The following is an 11,286-nucleotide window of genomic DNA, read 5'->3' as shown; positions in this document are numbered from 1 at the left end:
CTCAAGGTTGTGTTTGTGAGGGGACCGTTCAGGGACGCCCCATATCCGGTTGAAAGCAATGCAGAAGACAGTGTGTGTAACAGGGGCTTCCGGCTTCATAGCATCATGGCTTGTCAAGTTCTTGCTCCACCGTGGTTACATTGTCAAGGCATCTGTCCGTGACCTCAGTAAGTATCCCTCCAAGCCCTTCGTCTTTCTCTTTTAGATTTAGCTTTTCTGAAACTTCTTCCCCTCTCTGAAGTTGAAACTTTTGGATATTGGTTGTGCTTTAAGTTACATGGTATGAAGATTTTTTTTTTAATTTTTAATTTTTGGGTTTTGTTTGTGAGCTATTGGATTCTTGTTGGTATTTTGCTTGAGTTTCTTGTGCAATTTCGTTTTCCAGATTAACGTACAATTCATGGGTGGCTCTGGGAATTGAAAATTCTGATTAGGTAGGTGTTCATATTGAAGATTGGAGAGATAAGGGCTTTTGTGATTATAAGAATGGAGAAAAAGGAAGGTTAATTTGGGTTTAGAATGTCAGAATTGAGGAATATCATGTAATGCAATATTTCTGTAGTAAAAATCTTGAGCTCCACCAAACTGCAATTTTATCGTTGGTTAATCCTATGTTCTCTTGAATAATAACACGTGCACCTGTGACATATTGGAAATTTGAAAGAATTTGCTGAGGCTTTGACTGATGATATTGTCTTAGTAGTTGGCAAGCTTATGGTTTGGAACATATGATAAACCAGAAAGTTTCGCTACCAATTTCCAGCTTATATATGTTAAAAGATGTAGCAGAACTCCTGTGGGCTTGTTTTGTTTTCCTGAGCAGAACTCCTATGGTTGTGCTGCATTTTCAATTATTATTATTATTGTTGTTGTTGTTGTTGTTGTTATTTGTGGTTTTCTCTTTAGTATGAGAACAGTAAAGTAATCCACGTTCTTTCTATATTCTGTCTTCTATGCAGCATTTTTTTTTCATCTTGCGGTGGGGAAGGAAGGTTGGGTTTTTTTGGTTGGGGGGGGGGAACTTGGGGAGACGAGATTTTGCTTCCTTAAAGAGATTACTCTTTGTAAGCTGATGGATGATGAGAAAGTACTAATGTACCTGTCATTTTGTGTCCTTTTCCTTCTCCTTTCTTCTCTAGTATACAGGTTCAACTACTGGAATTGTCTCCCATGTGATGTTAATCACCATTGACATCATTGATATTCCCAAACTACCATCCTTTTCTAATTCTTGAAGCCATCATGTTGTCCAATCTTCCAGATGCTTGCGGTGTCTTACTAGTTAGAGGTCATCATCTGGTTTTGTTATTTCATGAAACTACTGTATCGAAGATAAAAGTTTTTTGCTTCTGAGCTTAGTGTTCTTGACTATGAGCTTTGGTCTAATTCATGTAAATCATGCAGATGATCCAAAGAAAGTGGCACACCTGCTTGCACTTGATGGAGCATCAGAGAGACTTCAGTTGTTCAAAGCAAACCTACTGGAAGAAGGTTCCTTTGATGCTGCAATTGATGGGTGTGATGGTGTTTTCCATATAGCATCTCCTTTCCATGACCCACGCAACGATCCTCAGGTCCATTGATCATTTCCTTATTCCTTAATTGAGTATGGATTTTCTTCATGTGTCGAAGTAAGACAAGAAGCCATAGGTTCTGCTATTTAGGTTGCAGATACATCTATGTTTTCTCATGGTTTACTCTCAAGTCACTGTGTATGTCTCTCGATGGATGAATGTTTCTCTTAAATAATGATAATAAACAAGGAAGCCCAATAGCCAATTGCAAACTGATATTGAATTCTAAGATCGAGCCTTTTTAGTCCATTAGTTCTGATGAACTTCTGTTCTTGGCTATGGGAATGTGAAAGAAAATGTAGTTGGTTTCAACAATTGCTTTAGCTAAATTAATCATTTTTAGATTAACACAAATATGTATGAGACACTATAGCTGGCTTTCAATAACTTCTTTAGCAAAGGCAAATGATGTTAGATAAGCTCAGGTCACTTCTTTAGCTGGTTCTCAATAACTTCTTTAGCAAAGGCAAATTGTTTTAGATAATCTCTGGTTGCTTCTAGTATGTAATCCTAACAAATTTGTGGCTCTACTACATTTGGACATCCTTTATCTCCAATTTGTAAGAATCTTATTAATAGTAGCATATGTCCAAAAAGATTGCAGAAATGTGCCAGAGTATAACCTAAAAATATTGTTGAATCTAGTAATGCTTTGTTGCTTGCCCACCCCAACCCCCCCCCCCCCTCCTTCATTAAAAAAGAAAAGAGGAAAAAAAAGAGGAAAAGAAATTTTAGTATGTGTTGGGAGCAGAGCATCTAAATGCTTTCCACTTCGTTATTACTTATTTCTGTTTTATTTTTCTTTTGTGTAAATGATTGGGCAGTTGTTCCAAAAATCCTATTAGAGAGGTATATATACATTTCAACTTCAAAAATCCAGGATGGTACTCAGTATGGTTCAACAATGTTGGCTCTAAAACCTTATAAATCCCGTGTCCTAAGTAAAAGTGGTCAAATTCCTTACTGTGGGAGTGCATTTGCTTGTCTTTTTTTACATTATGTGGAGTTTTTGTGAATTTGATCTCATTTTGTGTCGATATTCACATTCAGAATTAGTCGTATGCTGCACTCATTTTGGTGTAGCATTGAGTATTCTACTCTGTGCTTTCTGGTGTTGAAACTTTTTTGAAAGCCAATTCATTTGTTCTCAGGGATTATATAGTATTAACTGCTTTTGTCATTAATATTATTTTTCCACATCTAGGAAAATAGTAAATACAGTCCTACTTGTCTCATGATGGAAGATACTAGATATCATCCTACCTGTCTCATGAAAGAAGATACTAGATGTCATCCCTTGCATTTGCAAACTAATGGTAAACAGCTTGTTTTGAAGAAATAAGTAGGAGTTGGTGAGTTGTGAAGAAATGTAGAAGTATAGATGGTTAAGGTTCTCAGGCAATTTAGGTGAACCTAAAAAAGATAATGTGGTTGTTTCACAACCAAAGATATTAACTTGGGCCAAAATCCAACTAAATGCAATTGCAACCCTAAAGGGACATGGATAAGGATGTTTTAATAGCTTCTCTGTGGCAAAAGCAAGCTTTTTAGTTTCTTGAATGAAAACTCATTTGCTCAGATTTGGGGTGTGTTAATTCTTCTAGGTGGAAATATTTTGCACTGAAGTAAACCAATGTCTGATTTCTGTCTAATGGCTATGACCAATTAACCACTGTCTGCTTAAAAAGAATACTTTGTTATCTGCATAGCTTTGTCGAAACCATTGTTCAACCTAAAATTAAAAGACTATTTAATTTAACTGGTTTTAGTCATCCTGGACCTCAATCTCTCTAAAAGCACAGTAATTACTCTAAAAGAGTCGGACTTATTGTCGAGTTATTTGTACATGTTGATTTATGGCAGAGCTAATGAATATAAGAGGAACCCTGAAAAGCTGGAAAATATATTTGCGTCATGGAAAAAGCACTGTTCAAAATGAAAGTAAAGATAAATGGTACTTTTTCCAAATACATCTGTACTAAATATGTTTCATATGAACTTTGTTCCAGTTAGCTGGAATGATTTCTGATATCTGTCAGTCATCACTTATTTGCAATTCTTTTTTGACAGGCTGAATTGATTGATCCTGCCGTAAAAGGGACTCTGAATGTACTTAAATCATGTGCAAAAGAGTGATTTTGACCTCCTCTTTTGCTTCAGTTGGCTTCAATGGAAAGCCTCTTACTCCTGACGTGGTGGTTGATGAGACTTGGTGGACTCTTCCAGATTTCTGCAAAGAAACCAAGGTCTGTGAATGTCACTTTCTGTTCTGTGTAAGACATTATACATGAATTTGGATAATGACCTGTAAACTATTTTCTGCTCTGACTAACATTGAAAACCATTTGATGTTGTTCCCAAAGCTTTTGCTTTACTTTCCAATTGCACTAATATATATCTTTCATTGAAAATCAGTCATTAGCTTAGGAATAGTTAATGGAAAAGCCAAAAGGTGACAACTTTTGGGATCAGCTGAAAACTGAATTGAAATTTCATAAGTTAAGACATGTTCTGAGTTGCTAAAGTTTTAAATCTTCAAACCAAACTCTGAAACAATTAACTCTAGATAATAATTAGAATCAACCATGATTCAAGATCCTTTTCTATATCTGGTTAAGTTCTCCATCATCTTGGGCATAGTATACATGATTATGTCATTGTAGTACACTTTACTGTGCTGGTCATGAATTCAAGATACATGATTAATTATTTTATTCATCTCCGGAAATTACTCATCCTGCTTCCTGCTAAGTGCTTCTATCATGCTTCAAGTTGCTTTCCACCATAATTATCAGCATGATGCTGCTAGAAACTTGAGACTCTCTCTCTCCCCATGATAGACACCTTGCTCACTCAGGCAAACTGTTTTCCGCGACTGGGTATTATTGCCTTTCAAGATACAGCCAATTAAAAATGGTTAGTATTTAAAAAGGAGATATATATGATGTTGTTCTTTTTCTTTTACCTTCTCCTTTTCTAGTCATGGTACATTCTTGCGAAGACATTGGCTGAGGATGAAGCCTGGAAGTTTGTAAAAGAGAATGACATAGACATGGTTGCAATAAACCCAGCCATGGTGATCGGACCTCTGTTACAGCCAACACTTAACACCAGTGGTGCTGTAATATTGAACCTAATAAATGGTATGGATTTTTACATAAAGAGAAAGCAAACCAAATCTCTGGAACTTGCTCTTTTGGTTGGATCTGCTTAGTTATTATTTGAGGGCACAGACCCGTATGCTATGCTGTTGGTAAACCTTTTTTTTCCCTTGATTCTGCCTTTGAGGGAACCGAGAAAATTTTGAAGCTGTCCTTGGTGTTGCTACTGAAACCATAATTCAAGTTTATCGGCTTTAGGTTGTTGGCTTATTTTTGTTTATTTATTCATTTTTAACTTGCTCTAATTTTCTTAGTCTATACTTGCACATCTACTATATAGATACTTACATAATATACTTTCTTATATTAATTTCAGTTGAATGAGAAAGTTTTATTTGCTCAAAGAATAGAAATGGGATTGAAAGTTGCATGTTGAATAACAATGACTCAAGTTTGTTGTTGTTGGTGGTGTTGCCCCCCCCCCCTCCTGAATACTTGGTTGAGTCTTTGGTCTAGTGGACTATATACAATTACATCCAGTACTGTGAAGATTTACCCCAAACCACTTGCTAATTTAGCTATTGAAACTATATGAAAATATAGCGGAGAATGTGGGCGCAATTTAAATCAGGGTAGAACTTGTGATTAGCTGATTCAACTGAAAATCAACTTGAGACCAAATGAAAATGGCCAAACTACCACTAGAGTGGCCAATTTATGTACTTGGGAGCAATGCACCGTGGAAGCCATAAGCTGAGCCTGTTTAGTCAATTTAGTTATCCCAAGAATCTCATGGTAATTGGAGCAATGTGTCATGTAATTTGCCATGTTGGAAAGTTTGTTGTGAGTTCTCTGCCTGTTTAGTGGATTTGAGTTTTCAGAAGGTGGATGACATGGTCATTTCACATTTGGAGTTTGGCCAGAGTCTCGTCTGTTTGCAAGTGCGGCAGCAGGTGTGCCCACAATAATTTTTGTTTTCTTATAGCCTTTTTGTGTTGAGATGTGCATATATGTGTTGTTTATCTGGAACTCAAGTACCAAAATCTTTTGGGTCGTCTATCATGTAAAAAACTTATTTTGTTTGATCTAGTGTGCTTCAGGGATGTTTTACTGCACTTTTTATTGTGCTTATATCTAAGTTATAAATTTCCTGATGCTTTCTTAATTAAAGTAAAAAGGAAATGTGAAACAAACAAGTATTCAGCATAAGCGCAAGTATGCTTGTTGTAAACATTTTCTCATTCTATTTTACTCTCTCTGTTAGAAATGTTTGTACATAAAAGAAGATGATATGAACCTTGTCTTGCCCTTGACTGGATATATTGTATGTTCTAATTTTTTCTTAGCTGTTGTTGAATTCTTCATATAACTTCACATTCTTTCCAGATATGCTAATGGTTTCACTCAGTTTTCTGTTTTCTGGGTTTTTGTCTCAATAGGTGCAGAAACATTTCCAAATTCAACATTTCCCTGGGTTGATGTGAAAGATGTTGCTAATGCACATATACTAGCTTTTGAAAATCCATTGGCTAGTGGAAGATACTGCCTGGTTGAACAAGTGGCACACTACTCCAAAGTTATGAAGATCTTGCATGAACTTTATCCTTCCTTAAAGCTTCCAGTAAAGTAAGTCCAAGCTCTGTAATTTGGATTTGACGATGCATTCAGATGTACTTATCTAAATGTGCAATATAGGATCATGTTAGACTTATTATGAAGTTCATCATTTGATCACATATATAATCCATATTTCCACGCTTCTACCAAGGGTAGACCATGCATCCAAAACTCAAGACGTGATAAAAGTTAGGAAACTCTCATGAAGAGTATCTTTGGAAACAGCACAGTTCCTTCATCTGAGTTAAATTCGTATTTGATTAAAACTTGGATGCATCTGATTATTACTGATTACGACACACCTTCTGGTCAAGGGTGTTGAAGTTTTTACAAGATTTTGAATTTTTTTGTTATTTGAAATGGAAATAAGATACAGAACGTTCAGGAGCGTTAACATTTGCTAGCTAGTCAATTAAATTAGTACTTTATGGTTAAAGCTCTAGTCCTTGTTATGATGGTTTGGTTCTTGGGAATTTTTACTGCACATATATATGTCATTTTAGGTTTCAGAATGTTATGAATCGAGCATAGCAGATGGCACAAAGATGTTGGAGGTTTCTTTTGCCTTGAGATTGACTAGTAGATAACATATGTTGGAGGTTTCTTTTACCTTGAGATTGACTAGTAGATAACATTGTCTTGCTGTTAACTAGGTTGCATTTCTGAATTATACTATTTCTATAGGGCTTGTTCTTAACTTTCATGTTACTCTCAGCCCAAATATGCTATTCTTCTGGTCTTAAATAAACATTTTCTTGTGCACATCAATCTCAAATGAGAAGGCAATATAAGCAGCAGTAACGTCAAGAACAATGAGTTCATTGTGTGCATTCTAGAAAGGTGACTTGTATCAGCTGACTTTGTTAGTGTCTGGATAAGCTGCCTTACTTCAAGAATACTTGTATATGATCATTTCACTTAATGGAGATTGATTCTTTCTGAAGTACTTTAAAGTAGTAATAATAGAATTATGACTATGACATGATCATAATATTTTCAGGATTATGATAAAAGCATGAATTTGCTATTTGCAAATATTCAGAACACTTTAGTACATGAATAGGGTTCTCTGCTAACTAAACCTGTAATTAGGAAATCTTGGAGGTAATATGCTTACATGTTTTGAAGTGTTCACCTGGAAGTTTTGACCTTTCGTCATAGCAATCAGATTTTTCACCTTTCAAATTTTGCATCTACTATTCTTTTTTTTCCATGTCCAAAAAAATGTGAGGTAGATGAACCCAACCAGAAAGAAATTAGAAAACTGACAGGAAATTATATTGTGTTTAAGTTAAGCAAGCTTTTATCGTTCTTTTGTCTTTCTGCTGTACTTGATGGTTTGACGAGGATAAACAGTTTTTATGTGATGTTATACCTGAGATTGTCATGTCTTAAAGTAAGACATCCCTATATATGTTTGCCTATTGTGATTCATATCATGTCATCTGGACGCGATGAATTTTCATTTTAGTTACCTACTTTCAGACATAATTGGACTCCTGAAAGATTGATAAAGATTGAAGAAAGCAAAAAAATCATGTATATAAGATTGCTTTTACTGGACGATGACCAAATCTGTCACTTGGTCTGATCCTTGTAGGTGTGCCGATGACAAGCCATTTGTGCCAGAGTATCAGGTCTCCAAGGAAAAGGCAAAGAGCTTAGGAATTGAATTCACTCCCTTTGAACAAAGCATCAAGGAAACAGTTGAAAGCTTGAAGGAGAAGAAATTGTTGGTCGCTTCAGTTGCATTGTGAATGTACCAAAGTTGATGAGGAACACTTCAAATTATTTCATTCCCTAATGAAAATATGTTGCAGATTCTTTTATGTGCCATGACTCTCTGACTGGCCTTGTATGCATATGCAGGGATTTAGAAGAATCTGTGTGTATGCAATAATGGAGAGTACTCTACTTTTTGGTATCTTAAAAATTTGAACTGAAGTTAACAATTGGTACTACATTATATTTGCTGCTGCCAATTAAAGCTGAAGCATGTTTATGAGTTTGCTTGCGTGCTACAGCTGCAGTTTGACAGGATTTATCAAATAAAGGAGCAGCATTAATTGTACTATTTGGAGTAATAAATAATATGTCATTGCACTAAACTTCTATTTCTTATTGCGCCAATGTAAGACAAGATTAAAGTTCATGAACTAAATTAGTACAAACATAAGTTTTATGTGAACTTTGCATATTTTTACCAAAAAATTGCTTAAATTTACAGTCTTGTTGATCGTGAATGCACTAAATTTTAGACTAGGCATTCTTAGTTGCAAACTAAAAATAGTAGAGCATTTGATCATGACAATATAATATGGTTTTTTGGTCTCCTCGAGAGAAGGGGGGTGGGGGGGAAGGGAAAAAATGAGTTTTTTATTTTTTTGATATTGGAAGAAAATGAATTCTTTCCTGCTAACTTGATAAAGCTTCAAAAGATGGCAAATACTTGTGTAAATTTGGTCTAAGAGTCCACTTGTAGACTATATCATCTATGCAATATAACTATAACAAATCTCTTGTATCATTATATATTATTATTCAAAAAAAACTGTAACAATTCTCTTGTATCTTTATTAATCATTATTCATATTACTTCTACTACATTATTGTAGACACCAAATTTTTGATTTTTTCAACTCTGTTTTTAATTGATTTAAGTTTAGATTTATGTGTTCAATTTTTAGTTTTTGGTTTATTTATTTATTTTATTTTATTTTTATTTTATTTTAATTTATTTTATTTTTAGGCCATTTTAGTTTATTTTGATCTTCATACTAAATTTCAGGAAAAAAAAAAGAAAAAGAAGAAAATAATAAAAATGTCAAGTGGAATCTTGCATGTGGGACAAATGTCCTCATTCTAGTTGGACAACAAAGGGGTTTAGGTGTTACACATTTAGAGGAGTAAGAGAGCATCATCGGAGGGAAGAAAAAAGAGAGGGAAAGAAAAGAAAAAAACAAGGGGATCTTCAGCAGGGGGCGGGGGCAAAAAACAGAAAAAGAGAAAACAGAGGAGTTTGGCGGAAGTTTTTGACCAAGGGAAAACACAACGGAAAAAGGAAAAAACAGCAGAGGGAAGAACCGAGAGGGGTCTTCGGCTGAGAAAATGGCAGAGAGGGAGAAATTGAGGGGCGGCTAGAGAGCAAAACAGAACAAGAAAAACAAAGAGGAAGGCTTCGGCCACGCCAGGGGGGAAGGAATAGAAAAACAGAAAAAGGAAAATCAAAAAAATGAGAAAACAAAAAGGGAGAATCGGGGATGGCTGGCTAGGGAGAAACAAGGAAGTCAGAGGCTTCCGTCTGATGGAGAAAGGAGACAACAAAAACAGAGAAAGAGAAGCTACGGACGAACCATAGGGGGGGCCGCGGATGGAAAATGGGAGATTTGGTCTGGGCTTGGGAAGAAGAAAAGGTCGGCTGGCAAGGGAAAAAGCAGAAAAAGGAAAAGGGAGGCTTCGGCTGAACGGAGGAAGAAACGAGCTTTGCCAGGGAAAGAATTGGTTGCAGCTATCAAAGCTTCACAGAAATGGAAGGAAGCCCAATCCGCCTCCCAAAAGCCTCACGATCCCTCTCCTCAATCTCCATAACGAAGCCACAAGCAGGCCATTCAGAAGAACTTCGGGCCAGAAGCAAGAAGGGAAGGCTGCCCACCGAAATCCACTACCACCATCATTGAAGCTCATTGAGATTAGCACTGTAAGTCTTTCTCCCTTAATTTTCGAGTTTCGGTTCTAGATTTTTTGAAGCTTATTGTTCATTTTTCTGATATTGATTAGTTGCCTATAGCTTTATATGTGATTTCGTAATTGTGTATGTTTTGTTTTCTCGCTAATTGGACTGAAACATGGTGGAGATAAAAATTTTCCAGTTCTTGTCCGGCTTTTGAAATGGGTTTTCCGTGATTTTATTTGGTGCAATTCTCCTGTTAATTGGCTTCATTTTTGAATACACATGCTGCATACGTTGATTGAGCTGAATGGCTTGATTTCTGATAAATTTTGGGCCGATTATTGCTTCCATATAACAAAGAATTGGTGAATTTTCTAACGCCCCTAACCTGTTCGACGAATTGCTTGATTGAAATTTCTGATTCCAAGGTGATTTATCTGCATTTTTCGGATGAAGAGAACAAGTAGCCGGTGTCGTTTTTCGTGAATAAAAGCAGTATTTGACGGGCTTTGTTTTCTTAATTTCCCTTCTTGCATAAAATCGATTTAATGATATGAATTCAGATGAGAAGAAATTCATGTGAGTCCGAAGTTTTTTTTTTTCGGACATTTTTCCTTCGTAAGAAAGTAGCAATGTTGGTCTGATGTTGAATTCATTTGGGGAAGATGAATACTTGCTTAAATTGAAGTTTCAATCCCTCCATTTTCTTTTTGTTTTGTGATTTGGTCCTGCATTTTCTGAGCTTCATAATTTGCCTCCAACACCTGCATAAGTCCTTCAATTAGGTCCCTGCTTTGGTTGCATTTGAATCCCTCGAATTTCCCCTATTCTGATATGGCCTAAAACCTTTTGTAATTAAACCAATTTTGCCCTTTTAGACTTTAATTATCCTTTCAATTTTTTAAGCAGTCTTTTGGGTGGATTAATTCTTGATTTTAGATCATAATTGTGGCTTGATAATTTTATTTGACTTGCTAATCTTGTTGGGTTTAGTTTTATGAGTTGGGTTTTTTGGGTATTAATATTTGGTTGGGTTTGAAAAGTGGGCTTAATTTCTTTTGTTTGGATTTCTGGTTTGGGCTTAAGAGGTGAAGCCCACTCTTTTGGTTGGATTTGCTTTGCTGGAAAGTGAAGGCCAGCCCATCTGTTTTCTTTGATTTTTTTTGATCGGGCTTAAGGAAGCTTTGGCCCAAACAAACAAATAAATGGCCCAAGTAGCCTGATCCACTAAGAAACCAGAAAAAAGGCATTTGCAAATCAGCCCCTGACTTTCTCTTTAACTGTACTGTGGCCCTAAACATTTTCAACCTCTTTCAATTGGGTC

General features: G+C 35.9%; 1 pseudogene; it reads left to right on the top strand.

The window, feature by feature from the left end:
- On the top strand, positions 1–8,400 carry LOC113720819 (cinnamoyl-CoA reductase CAD2-like; annotated as a pseudogene).
- Positions 8,401–11,286: the final 2,886 nt, after the last annotated feature.

Source organism: Coffea arabica, chromosome 1c (assembly GCF_036785885.1).
Source record: "Coffea arabica cultivar ET-39 chromosome 1c, Coffea Arabica ET-39 HiFi, whole genome shotgun sequence".
Taxonomy (NCBI): Eukaryota; Viridiplantae; Streptophyta; class Magnoliopsida; order Gentianales; family Rubiaceae; genus Coffea; species Coffea arabica.
The sequence above is the reverse complement of the archived record's forward strand: the minus strand, read 5'-3'. Positions and strand labels throughout refer to the sequence as shown.